Source organism: Pongo pygmaeus, chromosome 3, assembly GCF_028885625.2.
Source record: "Pongo pygmaeus isolate AG05252 chromosome 3, NHGRI_mPonPyg2-v2.0_pri, whole genome shotgun sequence".
NCBI classification, from domain to species: domain Eukaryota; kingdom Metazoa; phylum Chordata; class Mammalia; order Primates; family Hominidae; genus Pongo; species Pongo pygmaeus.
In genome coordinates this window covers 30410594-30427916 of record NC_072376.2, presented here as the reverse complement: position 1 = coordinate 30427916, position 17323 = coordinate 30410594, and the positions used below count along the sequence as shown (strand labels likewise).

The following is a 17323-nucleotide window of genomic DNA, read 5'->3' as shown; positions in this document are numbered from 1 at the left end:
TCTTTGTTTCTTGATTTTATATCCTAAAGCAAATTTAGACCTATAGAGTTGTTTTGCTTTCTATTTTGTTAATTGGCTGCAAATTTCAAGGATCTTAGTGGAGAATAAACCAGAGCGATAACATTTCTATTGATCTGGTCATTGACATATGTTTAAAGCATACAAATATAAATTAGTTTTATTAGAAAGGCATGCATAAATACATTAGCATTTTTTCACATAAACCAATTTTTCATGGTTCTATGAAATTGCAGCATAAAATTTCTCTGAAGCCAAATTAGCAAAAATAGAACAAATCCAATTTCATTAAATGTAAAGATATATGCATTCACAAGTTTGCAAAATTAGTGAAACTAATTTTTCAGAAATTAAAACCAAAAAAAGGAGAGCAAAGAAAGAAAAGGCACAGGATACCAGTTGGGAAAAGAAAAAAACATGAGACCTTCCTTTGAATATTTGAAGAGTTATTCTGTGGAGGGTCTTTTGTTTTGAAGGGCCAAAGAATAGACCTAGGGATCATAGATTAAAAACACTGTGAAACTGATCACATTTTATTATGAAGGCTTTCTATTAATATGAGTCATTGAGCAGGTAATCCACTACCTTATAAGGTTATAAGGATCCTATTAATGCCAGTGTCCTGAGATGTACCAATGCATTGAGTATTGGACTGAACGAGACCAATTGGTTTAATTTGATGTTCCCACTAATACAATTTGGCTGTGCCTCCACCCAAATTTCATCTTGAATTGTAGCTCCCATAATTCCCATATGTTGTGTGAGAGACCCAGCTGGAGATAATTAAATCATGGGGTTGGGTCTTTCCGGTTCTGTTCTCAGGATAGTGAATAAGTCTCATGAGATCTGATGGTTTTATAAGGGGTAGTTTCCCTGCACAAATTCTCTCTTGTCTGCTGCCATGTAAGATGTGCCTTTCGCCTTCCACCATGATCATTAGGTCTCCCCAGCCATGTGGAACTGTGAGTCCATTAAACCTCTTTTTCTTTATAAATTACCCAGTTTCAGGTATGTCTTTATCAGCAGTGTGAAACAGACTAATATACACACCAAAATTACACCTGCTATTAATTATATTTTTTCCCAACTGGCCTGAAATCCTCCTCTTTAGTAATCTCGTAGGGAAAACAAAAACAAAACTAAAGAGAAAAAAAGAAAAGGAATGTTTTTTCCTAGAAGCTTTAAATGAGTATTGTATATATAACCCAGTTGTGCCCTTCTAGGCCTACCCAGTTATCATATTAGTATGTGCTAGATTATCATAACACCTTGTTGACATAGATAAAGGAAAGGTGATTTTCAACAAGACTACTGCTGAATACAGCAGCTACCAGTACTGGGAGGTAAGAAGTCCATGGATGAGAATAATGCCATGGATGGAGGTGTTCATTACTGCTCATTAATAAGGCATATGCTGTTTACATTTTGTTCCATCACATTTATTTTAGTCTTAGGTATACTGTTAAAAATATTTAATATCTGCTGTCAGAACTTTTACTATTGTTTCTCCAGTTCTTTCCTGGCTATCTAAAATTAATTTCTCTACTATTTTACTGAAGTGTGACTCAAAGGTAAACTCTTCCTTGGATTCTTGTGTATTACTTATAGACATAAAACTATGTTCACTAGTCCTGGAAAGACTTTGGCTGAATATAAAGTTCTCAGTTCATACTCTTTCTCCTTAAGTGTCACATGGAAATTGCTTCTCTCTTATTTTTGGTTGGATTTTGATGTAGAGAAATAAGCTAGCTTTAACCTTCCCCCTTAAAATTCTTGTTTCGTTAAGTTACTATTGTTGTTTTTGTTTAAGATGTATCTTGATGTTGACCATTCTGTGTCAATTATTCCTTACACATGGTCTGTCCTCACAATATGCTTTTAAAGTTTTGTTTTGTTTTTCTTGAAATACATCATCAGTTTTATCTTCACATATTTTTACACTCTAAACAAACTATAATTAAAACATATTTTTGTTTTTTAATCTGGGTACTACAGTTGTGCTTATGTTGAACCTCCTTTATCTCCTGTCACTATGTTTTTTCCTCTCTCTCCCTTTGTTACTGCACTTTTTATTTCTTTTCAACCTGTATTACAATTTTCCTTCATGCTCCTCAATCCTTCACTTTATTTTTGTAATGAGTTTGTTTCTTACTTTTCATCCCAATGTTACTACTTTCGTTACATCTCATCCTGTTGAGAGGTGACGCATGCTGGCAGCCCTCGCAGCCCTCGCTCACTCTCGGTGCCTCCTCGGCCTTGGTGCCCACTCTGGCCACGCTTCAGTTGCCCTTCAGCCTGCCGCTGCACCGTGGGAGCCCCTCTCTGGGCTGGCCGAGACTGGAGCCGGCTCCCTCTGCTTGCCGGGAAGTGTGGAGGGAGAGGCACGGGTGGGAACCGAGGCTGCGCATGGCGCTCGGGGGCCAGCGCGAGTTCCAGGTGGGCATGGGCTCAGTGGGCCCTGCACTCAGAGCGGCAGGCCAGCTGGTGCCGCCAGCTCCAGGCAGTGAGGGGCTTAGCACCCAGGCCAGCAGATGTGGAGGTTGCCCCCCATCCCCCAGCAGTGCCGGCCCGCCGGTGCTGCACTCGAATTCTTGCCAGGCCACAGCTGCCCCCCTGCGGGGCAGGGCTTGGGACCTGCAGCCCACCATGCCCGAGCCTTCCCCCGGCCATGGGTTCCTGCATAGCCCGAGCCTCCTCGACGAGTGCCACCTGCTGCTCCATGGCGCCCGGGACCGTCAACCACCCAAGGGCTGAGGAGTGCCGGCTCACAGCGTGGGACTGGTGGGCAGCTCCGCCTGCAGCCCCGGTGCGGGATCCACTAGGTGAAGCCAGCTGGGCTTCTGAGTCTAGTGGGGACTTAGAGAACCTTTATGTCTAGCTAAGGGATTGTAAATACACCAATCAGCACTCTGTGTCTAGCTCAAGGTTTGTAAACACATCAATCAGCACCCTGTGTCTAGCTCAAGGTTTGTAAATGCACCAATCAGTGTTCTGTGTCTAGCTAATCTAGTGGGGACTTGGAGAACTTTTATGTCTAGCTAAGGGATTGTAAACACACCAATCAGCACTCTGTGTCTAGCTCAAGGTTTGTAAATGCACCAATCAGTGCTCTGTGTCTAGCTAATCTAGTGGGGACTTGGAGAAGCTTTGTGTCTAGCTCAGGGATTGTAAACGCACCAATCAGCACCCTGTCAAAATGGACCAATCAGCTCTCTGTAAAACAGACCAATCAGCTCTCTGTAAAATGAACCAATCAGCAGGATGTGGGTGGGGCCAGATAAGGGAATAAAAGCAGGCTGCCTGAGCCAGCAGTGATAACCCGCTGGGGTCCCCTTCTGCACTGTGGTAGCTTTGTTCTTTTGGTTTTTGCAATAAAGCTTGCTGCTGCTCGCCTTTCGGGTCCGCAGTGCCTTTATGAGCTGTAACACTCACTGCGAAGGTCTGCAGTTTCACTCCTGAGGCCAGGAAAACCACGAACCCACCAGAAGGGAGAAACTACGAATGCGTCCGAACATCCGAACACACCACCTTTAAGAACTGTAACACTCAGATGAGGGTCCGCGGCTTCATTATTGAAGTCAGTGAGACCAAGAACCCACCAATTCTGGACACGCTGTTATCTAGCATCACATTCTTGAGATTTTGCATCTTTGCTGCTTAGTTTTTTCAAAGAGCTAATTACTGTTTTTTTTTAATTCTTCGTGAAATATTAGTTTGTAATTTTCATTTACTTTCAAAACAACTTTTGAGTGAGATGGTGTTGCCTTTTTGATAATTCTACATCCTTTTTTCACTTATTATATCTCTGTGTTGATGCTGTGCTTGCTCCTGAGATAGCCAGGTGGGAAGTGGTCCCTGGAGAAACTCCAACCAGCCTGCCGATTGAGGTGGAGCCTCAGGAAGTTCACAACACTTGCAGCAGGGAGGAGCCTGGCGCCTTTTCTTCTTATATGTGGAAATTGGGATTCAAGCTGCTGGCAGGAAGTGCTCTAGCGGAGAGACCCTGGTCTTGCGAAAGTCCCTGTTTCACTCTTTTCTTCCTTTTCACCTAATAAAACTCTGTCTCACTCACCATTTAAATTGTCTGCGAGCCTGAATTTTCGTGGCTGTGGGACAAAGAACCCTGTCTTTAGCCGAATAAGGAAAAGTCCTGCAACACTTACTTTTCTTAATACTCCTCATTAAATGAGTTGTCTTTTCCTTGACTAGCCATTTTCAGAAGAATCCCATAGAGTGTATGGAAAAGCCGAACAGCAGGGTCACCTTCCAGACTTCCTAAAACAAAGCTTCTTTTGGTTTGCCAAAGAGACATCTTGCAAATGTTACTTAGTTGTTACTGTGCAGAGCTCTGCCTCCTCCTTTCCTATTACTTTGTGCCCGGGAAGCCTTTTCCTTCTGACCCTCTTCACCTCAGTTTCCTCTGCTATTATTGACCACACGACATTTAGTGTTTTCACTTCACGATCATGCCCTCAAATTCAGGAAGTGTGTTTTGTGGCATGTTCTGAGATCTGCCAGCACTTGGACCTGTCCCCACTCTTCATGTTTTTAATTCACTTTTATTACATCTTGCTCCACATTTTTGCCCTACTTAGCAGTAGGCTTTATTTTGAAGTCTGTGAATTATATATCTTTTTCTAGCTTTAATTTTTTTTTTTTTTTAAAGATGGAGTTTCATTCTTGTTTCCCAGGCTGGAGCGCAATGGCGCAATCTCGGCTCACTGCAGCATCCCCCTCCCGGGGGCAAGCGATTCTGCTGCTTCAGCCTCCCAAGTAGTCGGGAATGCATGTCCAGCTAATTCTGTGTTTTTAATAGAGACGGTGTTTATCCATGTTGGTCAGGCTGGTCTGGAACTCCAGATCTCAGGTGATCAGCCCACCTCAGCCACCTCAGCCTCCCAAAGTGCTAGGATTACGGATGTGAGCCACTGTGCCCGACCAAATGATTTTTTTTTTTTTTTTAATTCCCAGAAGGAAAGGGGATAGATAACCATTTACACAGCTTTGCTCTTTTAGGAAGTCCCTATATTGTTATTTTCATTTGAAAAACGAATAGTTGACTATAGAAGATTGAGAAAAGTGAGAAACGAGTTTTGTCTATTGAGTGAATTTCTCAACATGGTATTAAGCAATGATCCAAGTATCAAATTATACTCTTTTTTCAACTTGCCTTATGATCAGGTATAGAGAGACATTGTTCTCAACGAATTAAAATTTTATTTGAAAGAAAGACTATTAAAAAATAGCCATGATATTTTTTAAACAATATTTCTTTACCATTAAAAAATGCACAAATGCTACAATGGCCAAATTTTAGCAAGTTTAAGTGTTTACAATGCAGTTTGACAACTCATACAATTTGAGGTTAAATTTCAACAAGACCATCCCTTCTTTTTTCCTGTTTCACTAATTGAACCTGCAATCAGCCAATATCTTGCTCAAGAGGTTAATTACTTGCACCTGCATTTTTGCACCTGTAATTTTGGTGACCTTTTGAAAGTAATATGCATGCCTCTATTCACATATCTAAATTGCCACGCTAACCAAATCATAGATCTTATCTAAAATGTTCAATTTTTTTTGTTGTTAGTGTTTTCAAGGTGAATTTGGAAATAAGCAGAAGAGTTGACAATGTTTTAATTTTAAAAAGTTGAGTTCATTGTATGGTAAAGTGAACAACTGATGACATTTTTCAAAGGAACAGTCCTTACAAATAAACAAAAATGAAACTTAAAGATCATTTTAAAGTGTTAGACATAATACACTTATTATATGAAAATAAATGCTATTTCAAAAAACAATAGGATATCTCTCTAATCTTATAAATGATGTCTGTTTTTGTCTTGGCATGTCTCATGGAAGATTCAAAGGTTATATTTAAAAGCTGTTCTTTATACAGCCTGAAACGGCACCTCTGTAGAAGAGAAGAATAATTGGGGCTCCTGGACCCTTAAGATTTTTATCTTTTGTTAAGTGATGTCTAAGTTCAGGTCCCGGTAATTTGAAATGAAGTCAAACAGACAAACCACTTAACCTGAGATGAAAATTAATGGTTGGAAATAAATTAACTCCCTAAACATTTAATTACTTATAGACATAAAAGTCAGTGGCCAGGACCAAAGGTAATCTTTTGACACATTACTGCTCAGCAGGATATTTCTGACTGAAATATTTGATTTTTTTTTTTTTTTTTTGAGACAGAGTGTCTCTCTGTTGTCTAGTCTGGAGTGCAATGGCGCGATCTCGGCTCACTGCAACCTCCGCCTCCTGGGTTCAAGCAACTCTCTGCCTCAGCCTCCTGAGTAGCTGGGATTACAGACGCCCGCCACCACACCCAGCTAATTTTTTCGTATTTTTAGTAGAGACGGGGTTTCACCATGTTGGCCAAGCTGGATTCAAACTACTGACCTTGTGATCCACCTGCCTCGGCCTCCCAAAGGGCTAGGACTACAGGCATGAGCCACAACGCCTGGCCGAAATCTTTGATTTTTAGGAAATATTAATAGGAAAGTAAATTTAAAAAAAATTGTAAGTTAAATGGCAACCCTAGTTTGTTCTGATAATATTTGAATCTATGGTCTGTGTTCTGTCTCAAATATATTTTTTAAGTGTTATTTCGCGTATACTGAAATCCCACCAGCACAGAACTAAGAAAAATATTAGCTCGTTGAGACCTTGAGAACTTTAGAAGCAATAAAGCCACCAAAACTGACCAAATGTGTTGCCAACTGGGAGTCCACACAGATTTGCTTGTACATTTCCTGTGTCTATTATTCTCATTCATAATGTTGAATGTGCAAAGGGGAAAGGGAGGATTAATTTATTACAAGTGGTTCTATCCTGTTTCTGGATTTGCCAGGTCTATGGCCCCTGACCAAGAATTGTGTTGCTGAATTACACTTAGGAAATATGCTATTGCCCAAATTAAAGGAGCTCATAAGAAATTGCTGATGAAAGATGGGGCAATTATTTAGTGAAACCGTGTTTCACTGGGTTAGACATTATTCTTTTTATCAGCACCCTCAAGGAATGTGCTTCTGGACTTTTGCGGAGTGGTTATGTTTCCTTTGAGCCAGTAGTTCATTTTTGTATTAGAGATATTATGAACATCTAGACTTGATCTATTTTCTTCTTCCTGTTGGTTGACAAGAAGCTTAAAGCAACATCATGATCAACCATCAAGAACAGATTAGCATACTGACATGCATTTTATGTATTCTTCATTTTATTCCCCTGCTTACATTTTCTCTTTGCTCTTCATTTTCCTTATTTATTTGTGGGATGTGGAACGATACAACAATTACCTCAAAAAATCAGATATGTACAGAAAATTGATCAAAGAAGCATTAACTGTGATTTATTAGTATTCTAACATTTTAGAAACAAATAAACAAATAAGAAGCTGGTATGAAGAAAGATGACTGTTTTGTGAATCTCCTGCTTTTTCCTGGAGAGTACAGGAAAGTATAGGCTCTAAAATTATACTTAAGATGTGAATCAAAACCTTTCATATAGGGTTTTATGTAAGTCTTCCAACCAGCTTACCAACTGGATTATATTCTCTCCATTTTATAAGTGAGAAAACTGAGCCCTGGGGAGATTTAGTTATTTACGGTTACACAGCTAACAACTGGAGAGTAAAATGTGTGTGTGGGTGTGTGTGTGTGTATGTAAACTTATGTGGCAGTCACAATGTTTACTAAAATACCACTCCCCTGCTAACAGGATCTTAATTTTCTCAAGCCATCAAGCAGAAGTTATTTTATCTTACAGAAAGTGGGGCTAAACCTCTTCATTTAGGAAGTGGTCATTATCTATTTCTCCTGAAAGTGATAAAGAAGAAATCTGCTAAGAGTTTTTGTGGAAAGATAATTTTACAAAGGGAAACCTGCATGAGAAGTTCTCTTACTGCTGTAGCTTATATCCCTGTCTTAGAAGGAGGTCTTGTTATCTGGAGCTGTGGCAGCCTTCTTGTAAGCTTGAGGCAGCAAACCTAACCTAAAAGGCCAAAATGGGATCGGAGGATTGTGGAGCAGAAAGATGGAATCATCCTGGGATCTTTATGCTGCTGCTGAATAGCTGAACCATTATTATCAATAGTTCACCACCAAACTAATTGTTGCATGGAAGAAAACATATTTTTCATGGTACTTTTAATGGCAAAAGCCACAATTACATTTGCACCAACCTAATATTTTTTAATATTACTTACAACTGAATGTGATCAATGATATAATCTTAAAAGACAAGGGTTAGGAATATTTGCAAGCCTAGCCATTTTTTTCTTAGTGATTTATCAAAGAACAAAGGATGAGCTGTTCTATAGTCACAATACTAAAGTTTATTATCTTTTCCTGTATAATAAGTAGTCTGACAACTTCCTTTCTCTGCCTGTATTGATAGCTGTCAAAATAGTATTATCAGAAATATCTTACCCACGAGTATTTTTACTTTTCTAATTTTTTTTATTTTTAATCTTACCAATAAGACCTAATTTTTAAAAATTATTTTCAGCAGTTAATAATATATTGGCTACCTTTCCAAAACTGATATTTTGGATGCAGATATCCCTTGTATTTTTGAGGCAGGCTTATTCAAATTACATGTTAAAAAATACAATGAGGAACCATTTTGCCTTTAACACATACTATACTTTAATGTGCCAAAAGGAAAACCTGGTGCTTACTTCAGTAATTTTGGATTCCAATGGGACAATATGTACAGAAACAAGAAAAAAAACCCATAGAGAATTTCAGAACCTCTCAGAAATCAACAAGAAGGTACATTTATGAATGCCAGTAATATAACAAATAGCGAAACCTATTTATAAAAAGAGTATTAAAAATGCAGAACTATGAACAATAATATGACATTAAAGAAACAGAAAAATATCAGAGAAGTAATAGTGTATAGAAAATATTTAGAAAACATCTACAGTTTGCCTGATATGATGTCAAAAACCTTTCATATAGGGTTTTATGTAAGTCTTCCAACCAGCCTACCAACTTGGATTATATTCTTTCCATTTTCCAAGTGAGAAAACTGAGCCCTGGGGAGATTTAGTTGTTTACAGTTACACAGCTAACAATTGTAGACAGAATTGATTCACATCTTAAGTATAATTTTAAAGCCTGTACTTCAACAACTATATGATAATGTCTTTCAGTAAATATATTAATAAAACAGCATATATTCCTATACAGATCACAACCGCATTTTATCTAGCATACATTTATATATTCATCTGTGTCCAAAATTCTATTCTTTGAAATGCTTCAGAGATTTTAGAACTAAAGTCAAATGTTACAATTTGAGTTTTCATGTAGACACAAAATGTTGTCATTATACATATTAGCCAAGCTGTTTTCAGCAAGTAACCATTTTCATTTCTATTTCTCAATTAATGTTAATCACAGTGATTATGTTGTTTACAGTATACAAGAAATAACAAGAAAAACCAGTTGAGATTAAAACAGCCAAAACAAGACTCAGAGTAGATACAAATACCTGAATTGTAAATAATTTGAATCAGATCATACACCGAATAGAGAGCAAACTTATTTAGATATCCAAGAACTAGCAGAATTTTCAATTAAAATGGTATAGTATAGTATTTATCTCTTGATATTTATGCTTTGATGTTATTTCTTCCCTTAATGTACCTTTGCATTATTCTGAAAGAATGTACCAATCTAAGAAAATGATATGATTTTTGTCTAACAGACATTCAGGTTGATTTCTACCAGCAATACCGTCTGTCTGTTCTGGGATGTAATGCAGGATAATGAACACCACATGTCTAACCTTCAGTGGCCAAAGAGGTGACTCTCTGCCAGTGTTTGGTAGCAAAAGGCAAAAGGCAACTGAGAAAAATTTTACAGCCTAAGGGAAACATAAGCCCCTACCTACACTTATCAAAATGTCCTTCCATGTTTAGAGTCAATTGGAAGAAATTAATAAAATCTCTAGGCCAGGTGCAGTGGCTCAAGCCTGAAATCCCAGCACTTTGGGGGGCCGAGGCGGGCAGATCACGAGATCAGGAGATTGAGACCATCCTGGCTAACACGGTGAAACCACGTCTCTTCTAAAAATACAAAAAATTAGCCAGGTGTGGTGGCGGGCACCTGTAGTCCCAGCTACTCAGGAGGCTGAGGCAGGAGAATGGCATGAACCCAGGAGGCGGAGCTTACAGTGAGTGAGCCAAGATCGCACCACTGCACTCCAGCCTGGGTGACAGAGCGAGACTCCTTCTCAAAATAAATAAATAAATAAATAAAAATAAACAACTCTACATTCAAAAAATGTGACTATATATTAAAGCTCACATTGTTCAATTCGTTCCCACATCATTTTCAACCCTTATGAACCCACCCGGCAAGAATACAACATATATGCAGCCCAGGACTTCAGGCTGATTATAAAGGACTGTTTCCTTGCACAATAGCATGGGTTGGCAAAGCAAACAAAAAGACAACAGCTTGTCTTCTAAAATTTGGTGTTTTGCGCTTCATAGATATTTTGCACTGATTTTGATTTGCTTAATATATTGCTTTAAAATATTATCTTAATTACTGAATGTTTTGGCCCCTTAAACTTTGCACCTGAGGTAAGCACCCCACTTTCACCAACAAAATCCCAGTCCTAATCTCTCTGATCTATTTTAATTTTATATGCCAACAGTCATAGTACAGTCAGACATGACCAAAGAACATTCTCTGTAATAAAGACCCTTAAGGACACATTGTGGTATGGCTTTTGGAGAGTTGCAGAAAAAAAACCAAATCAATAAAAATAAATAAATAAAAAGAAGTCGTATCAAGCAATTTCCTAAACCAAGGGTTTTCTTAGAAAATGGAATAATAAGGCCAGGCGTGGTGGCTCACACCTGTAATCCCAGCACTTTGGAAGGCCGAGGTGGGCGGATCATGAGGTCAGGAGATCGAGACCATCCTGCCTAACACACTGAAACCCCATCTCTACTAAAAATACAAAAAAAGTTAGCTGGGGGTGGTGGCGGGCGCCTATAGTCCCAGCTACTTGGGAGGCTGAGGCAGGAGAATCGCTTGAACCCAGGAGGCAGAGGTTGCAGTGAGCCAGGATCGTGCCACTGCACTCCAGCCTGGGTGACAGATCGAGACTCCGTCTCAAAAAAAAAAAAAAAAGAAAGAAAGAAAATGGAATAATATGGAGAGAGAGAAGATAATTGCCTTACCTATCTTCATGAGCTTAGAAACAGCATACAGGTGGAGGTGAAAAGCCATTTCATGCTTCCTCTTTTGTAAGAAGCTAAGACATTTTCTAAAAGTAAACAAGATTTGACTACTAGAGAGTAAAGATTAAAAAATTGTATGAAAATGATCATATCCAAATATGTGTTTTCTTTTCCAAAGTGGTCATCATATTTATTTACTAATTCCTATGAAGTTCTGATAAATATTTTGGAATACATTCCTTTGACTCACTCTCAGAGCTAGATGATGAGCCATAGGAGGGAAGCAGTCTTCTTACGTTAGAGGCAGAACATACTTTGTCTGAAATACTTTTGCCAATTGAAGTGCCTATCACTTACATGAAATTAATTTGGCCTATTGCTAGAAACCAAGTCTACTTGCTAAGGATGGCCATATGCCAAAATTAATCGAATTTCAATAATTTGGGCAAGCTTCAAAGATATTGCAAAAGTAGAAATTAGAGAAGAACTGAATATATGATTTTTGAAATAAATGAATAGCAGCCAAATTTTCAGAAACTAGTTCACATTTGTCTATAAATGCACTAACAAGTTTGACAAAATGTAAGTTGAATTATTTTATCTTTATACCTCATAAGTGATTTGCAGTTAATGCCCTCCAACGAGCTACAGATTAGTAATTATGCTGGTTTTCTATAGAAAGATTATAAACTAAACCAATAAAAAAACAAAAACATCAATATATATATATAGTCACATCTAGTCAATCATAATTCTCAAACATTTCTTCTCAGTAAGTTCAAATCAGCATGCAGGTAAAAGGTGTATCTTCCATCATTAGAACATACTGTGGTTTCATTAAGTTGAGCACCAGGCAGGGTAGTTGGATTGTACCTGGGTCCACATTGTCAAAAATACATATTCCTAAATACAATCATGTGCCTACATTCTGAGAAGTGTGTTCTTAGGCAATTTTGTCATTGTGCAAACATGATAATGTGTACTACATAAACCTTGATGGTATAGCCTACTACACACCTAGGCTATATGATATAGCCTATTGCTCCTGGGCTACAAATCGGTATAGCAAGTTACTACGCTGAACACTGTAGGCAATGTAACAGAATTTGTGTATCTAAACATTTCTAGACATAGAAGATGTACAGTAAAAACATGATGGAAAAGATTTTAAAAAGTACCCCTGCATAGGGCACTTACCATGAATGGGGCTTGCAGGACAGGAAGTTGCTCTGGGTGAGTCAGTAGGTGAGTGGCGGATGAGTGTGAAGGCCTAGGCCATTACTGTACATTACTGTGGACTTTATATACACTGTACTCTTAGGCTACACTAAATTTATTTTAAAAGATTTTTCTTGGCCGGGTGTGGTGAGATTACACGTGTAATTTCAGCACTTTGGGAGGCCGAGGCAGGCAGATCACTTGAGGTCAGGAGTTCAAGGCCGGCCTGACCAACATGGTGAAACCCCATCTGTACTAAGAATACAAAAAATTAGCTGGGTATGGTGGTGTGTATCTGTAGTCCCAGCTACTCAGGAGGCTGAGGCAGGAGAATCGATTGAACCCTGGAGGTGGAGGTGACAGTGAGCCAAAGTCACACCACTGCACTCCAGCCTGGGGGACAGAGCAAGGCTCCATCTCAAAATATATATATATATCTATTTTTTTTCTTTATTCTATAATAATCTGCTTATTGTAACTTTTTTACTTCCTAAACTTTTTACTTTAAAACTTTTTGAATCTATTGTAATAACACAGCTTTAAAAAGAACAAAGCTAGAGACATCATGCTACTTGACTTTATACTACAGGGCTACAGTAACCAAAATGACATGGTACTGGTACAAGAACAGACACATAGACCAGTGGAACAGAATGGAGATCTCAGAAATAAGACTACACACCTACAACCATCTGATCTTTGACAAACCTGACAAAAACCAGCAATGGGGAACAAATTCTCTATTTAGTAAATGATGCTGGGAGACCTGGCTAGCCATATGCAGAAAATTGAAACTGGACCCCTTCCATGCACCATACACAAAACTCAAGATGGATCAAGGACTTAAATATAAAACCCAAAACTATGAAAACCCTAGAAGAAAATCTAGGCAATACCATTCAGGACATAGGCATAGGCAAATATTTCATGATGAAGATGCCAAAAGCAATCGCAACAAAAGCAAAAATTGATAGATGGGATCTAATGAAACTAAAGAGCTTCTGCACAGCAAAAGAAACTATCAACAGAGTAAACAGACAACCCACAGAATAAGAGAACATTTTTGCAATCTATGCATCTGACAAAGGTCTAATATCCAGCATCTACAAGGAGCTTAATAAGATTTACGAAAGCAAAACAACCCCATTAAAAGTGGGCAAAGGACATGAACAGACACTTCTCAAAAGAAGACATATATGTGGCCAATAAATATCACTGAGCATTTGAGAAATGCAAATCAAAACCACAATGAAATACCATCTTGCCCCAGTCAGAATGGCGATTATTAAAAAATCAGAAAACAACAGATTCTGGTGAAGTTGTAAAGAAAAAAAAGAATGCTCTTACACTGTTGGTACAGTGTAAATTAATTCAACCATTGTGGAAAACAGTGTGGCAATTCCTCAAAGATCTAGAGGCAGAAATACCATTTGACCCAGCAATCCCATTGCCGGGTATATATCCAAAGAAATAGAAATCTTTTTATTATAAAGACACAGGCATGTGTATATTCATTTCAGGACTATTCACAATAGTAAAGACATGGAATCAACCCAAATGCCCACCAATGATTGACTAGGTAAAGAAAATATAGTACATATGCACAATAGAATACTATGCAGCCATAGAAAGGAATAAGATCATGTCCTTTGCAGGGACATGGATGGAGCTGGAGGCCATTTTCCATATCAAACTAACACAGGAACAGAAAACCAAATACCACATGTTCTCACTTATAAGTGGGAGCAAAATGGTGAGAACATATGGACATATGGTGGGGGAGCAACACACAATGGGGCCTTTCACAGAGTGGAGAGTGAGGGGAGGGGGAGGATTGGAAAGAATAGCTAGTGGATGCTGGGCTTAATACCTGGCTGATGAGGTGATCTGTGCAGCAAACCACCATGGCAGACATTTACCTATGTACAAACCTGCACATCCTGCACATGTGTCCCTGAACTTAAAATAAAAGTTGGAAGTAGAAAAGAAAAGAAAAAGAAAGTGAAAGCCAGCTCTGGGAACAGAAACAAACAAAAAATAACACTTAGCTTAAAACACAAACACATTGTACATTTGTACAAAAAATATTTTCCTTCTTCATATCCTTATTCTATAAGCTTTTTCTATATTTAAATTTATTTTTTACTTTGTAAACTGTTTTGCTAAAAACTAGGACACAAACACACACAAAAACACCTAGGTTTTTGCTAAAACCTAGGCCCACACAGGATCAAGATCATAAGTATCACTGCCTTCCACCTCCACATCTTGTCCCACTGAAAGGTCTTCATGAGTAACACTCATGGAGCTGTCATCTCCTAAGACAACAATGCTTACTTCTGTAATACTTCCTGAAGGACCTGCCTGAGGCTGTTTTACAGTTAACTTATTTTTTTAATAAGTAAAAGGAGTACACTCTAAAAAAGTATAGTATAGTAAATACATAAACCAATAATGTTAGATAGTTGTTTATTATCATTATTAAATGTATGTACTACCTATAATTGTATGCACGATACTTTTAAAAGACTGGCAGGATTGACCTGGCGTGGTAGCTCATGCCTGTAATCCCAGCATTTTTGGGGCCGTGGTGGGCAGATCACCTGAGATCAGGAGTTCAAGACCAGCCTGGCCAACATGGTGAAACCCCGTCTCCACAAAAATACAAAAATTAGCCAGGCCTGATGGCAGGTGCCTATAATCCCAGCTACTCAGGAGGCTGAGGCAGAAGAATTGCTCGAACCCGGTAGGCACGGATTGCAGTAAGCCAAGATCGTGCCATTGCACTCCAGCCTGGTCAACAGAGCGAGACTCTGTCTCATTAAAAAAAAAAAAAAAGACACAGCATAGTAGGTTTATTTATACCAGTATCACCATAAACATGTCTGTAATGTGTTCTGCTATGATCTTAGAACAGCTGTGACATCACCAGGCGACAGAAATTTTTCAGCTCCGATATAATCTTATGGGACCACTGTGGTATAGAAAATGTAGTTATGTGATGTATGACTGTACTAGAAACCACTGAATATGGTGATCAGTTCACACTGTGGGACATACGTAGAACTAAAGCCAAGTAATGGAAAAGTAACTTTATATTCTAGTTTCATGCTAATTCTGGAACTTTTTTTTTATTGAGTGAAATATTGAATAAAGTAAGCTGCACCATTTAAAAGGTATTTTCTGCCCCTCCTGTGTATGCATGTGTGTGAGGGGAGTGTTATTTCATAATTTAATTATTATAAGTAAAAGGCAACTATAATGCAACTTCACTATAATTAATTGAAGAGTGATGTCTTATTTGATAATTACATGAGAATTTATTCCTTTGATACGAAGCAAAATGTTTATCTCTCTGTGTGTTAACTAGGTGTTCTACGAGCGGTGCTAAAAGAAGAAAAATAAGGTTTAAGCTGGAATTTGTCGCATGTATTAGAAAATCTGAATTAAAACCCTTGGTCTACAGCTTTTTACTGGTGTGACTCAGTAATTATATAACATTATAAATTGTCGCTTACTCATCTGAAAAATAAAGGTGAAATAGTAAGAATTAAGTGCAACTGTACACACGTATACACACAAAAAGAGAGAGAGAGAGGTTTAGCATCCCAAATCCCAAAATACGAAATCTGAAATGTTCTAAAATCTGAAACTGTTTGAGCACTAACAGGATACTCAGGGGAAATGCTCATGGGAGTATTTCACATTTCAGGTTTTGGATTTGGGGTGCTTAATTAGTAAATATATAATGCAAATATTCCACAATCCAAAAAAATCCCAAATCAGAAATACGCTAGTCCCATTCATATCAATATCAGATCTGTGTGTGGGTGGGTGGAGGGGGTGGGTGTGTGTGGGGGGGGGGATGTGTGGGTGTTGGGGATGTGTGTGTGTGGGTGGATGGGTGTGTGAGTGTGTGTGGGGGTGTGTGGCTGTTTGTGTGTGTATTTTTAAAGTATTACAATTGCTATTTTTGTTTAAAATAAATATGAATTCAGTATACTAATGTGAATTTATAAATATATATATTACACAATGTTTGAAAGTGATCTATAAGTAATTCACTGTAGCATAATAAAGACACACATATATATGTATCTAATTTTTACCTGAAAAACTTCATTGGATATATGGAATTCACCTTCACTGTGGGTAGCATATAATCACAGGTTTACTGACTAACATCAAATCACAAAATGAAATCAGGAAATGTAGCCCATGCTTCATATTACCAACTTAATTTTTCCATGGTGTTTTTATTCACTTTTTCTCCCATTCTTTGTTTCCACACATACGTTTGTGTGTGCAATATTTTTTTAAACTGAATCCAGAACTGAAATCAATGAATATTAGTAAACAGTGATTCTTTAAATAGCAAGCAGACCTGTACCTTCTCAAAGTTCCAGATCTGACTTTTTAAGCAATTGTGGCAGCATCACTTATATGTAACAATAAAGAACATAACATAATTACTCAAGGTTCAGAATCATTGCCAGCGTATTAGTCAATCGGCACTACTTAGCTGCTGTAGGAGAAAAGGAAGATATTGATTACAGGACGTCTACCTTCAGTTGCTTTTATTACATCTGTTATGAAAGAGGCCCTTTCTAACCTTCACTTATTCATCTCTTAATGGCATAAGAGTCTTTACTTGCAACTCCAAATACCTAGAATGGCTTCTCTGTTCTGATCAAGCTCTGACCTCTTGAATTTGTCCCCAGTAATCAAATGGGTACCTAAGGCCCTGGCCGATGGTTCAGGCTGAACTACTTAAAGTTCCTTTCTTTGGAATTTAGAATTAAAAATAAGAGATTCCAGTCTCAGCTGGGGTTAGTTTCTTGAGCTGGAGGCATGTCAAAGCACATGATGAGCCAC

At 38.2% G+C, this 17323-nt stretch overlaps 1 long non-coding RNA gene across 1 annotated transcript in view; it reads right to left on the bottom strand.

The window, feature by feature from the left end:
- The window catches only part of LOC129035215 (uncharacterized), a 41907-nt gene extending 25194 nt beyond the window's left edge, over positions 1–16713 (bottom strand). The window contains exons 1-2 of the long non-coding RNA XR_008502145.1: positions 16558–16713; positions 11231–11316 (exon numbers count right to left, since the gene is read on the bottom strand). This is a non-coding gene — a long non-coding RNA (uncharacterized LOC129035215). The remainder of the gene's footprint in view (positions 1–11230; positions 11317–16557) is intronic.
- Between the last annotated feature and the right edge of the window lie 610 nt (positions 16714–17323).